Here is a 1,050-nt window from a genome sequence, read left to right as displayed (position 1 = left end):
AAGGTAAAACTCAATTTCCTTCATTCCTGAAGTAGTGTTTAAATAACATTTAACAAGTCAACCCCAAATCTTTTCTGACAGATGAAAACTTTCCTGGCAGATGCATTCCCACAACATCTTTGCCCTCTGTGGTCCTAATTAATATTCTCAGTTTAACCATTGATCTTCTTGCTCCTTGCATATTTCTCTAAGTGTGTGGATATTCCTGTTTACAAATGCATGTCACTGTTAACTATACCTGCAATAAAGCATTTCTTGCTGTGCACAAAGACCATGGAACTCATTTTAAAAGTCATAGTTCAAGATAGTGGAAGTATTTGATCCAGGAATGAAAAGGTCAAATTCATAAGCAATCTAACGAAGATACACAAACTTAAAAAACAGAAAAAAAAAAAAAGAGTGAATACAAGCAACACGAGACATGTATGTTGAACAGAAATATGCAAATACTGAGACAATTATGGTAACAGAGCTGTGCATATTGGCACAATCATGACAGCAACAGGCAGACCCACAGGAAGAAACATCACCTGACATTTGGAGAGTGCCGGTTCATGAGGCAACACAGACATCCAACCTTTATTCTAAACAAAGGAAAACATGAACACATCCAGAGACCAGGAAACAAATACAGTTTGGGATGCCAGATGCTCATGAATTCATCAGTAATCTTAAGAGTTTCACACACATTGATATTCAGTGGAAGAAAACCTTACACAACACTGCCAAGTGTGCAGTCAATTCTAACAGCATGTAGAATTTAGGGCCCAACAGAAAGCCCTAAAGAGACTGGGACACCAGTCATGGCAAGTTTTCAGAGAATGACAGTCAAGTCAACCACCCATGATTAAGTTTTACTAACTGATCCATGAACCAGCTTTGCACTCTTCACTCCGGGACAGGTTAGAACTAAAGCTACCCCTGGTACTGAAGCACTACCAGAAAACATTAGGCACTGGGGGAACTTGTCCCAAACTTTTCTGGTCTTTTAAGTTGTTTACAAAACTTTACTAAAACTTATGAATGTGGATAAACATAGTGGAGTCCCTA

The sequence above is a fragment of the Bison bison genome, unplaced genomic scaffold (genome assembly GCF_000754665.1).
Source record: "Bison bison bison isolate TAMUID 2011002044 unplaced genomic scaffold, Bison_UMD1.0 scf7180017864500, whole genome shotgun sequence".
Taxonomy (NCBI): Eukaryota; Metazoa; Chordata; class Mammalia; order Artiodactyla; family Bovidae; genus Bison; species Bison bison.
This window is presented reverse-complemented; position numbering follows the sequence as displayed.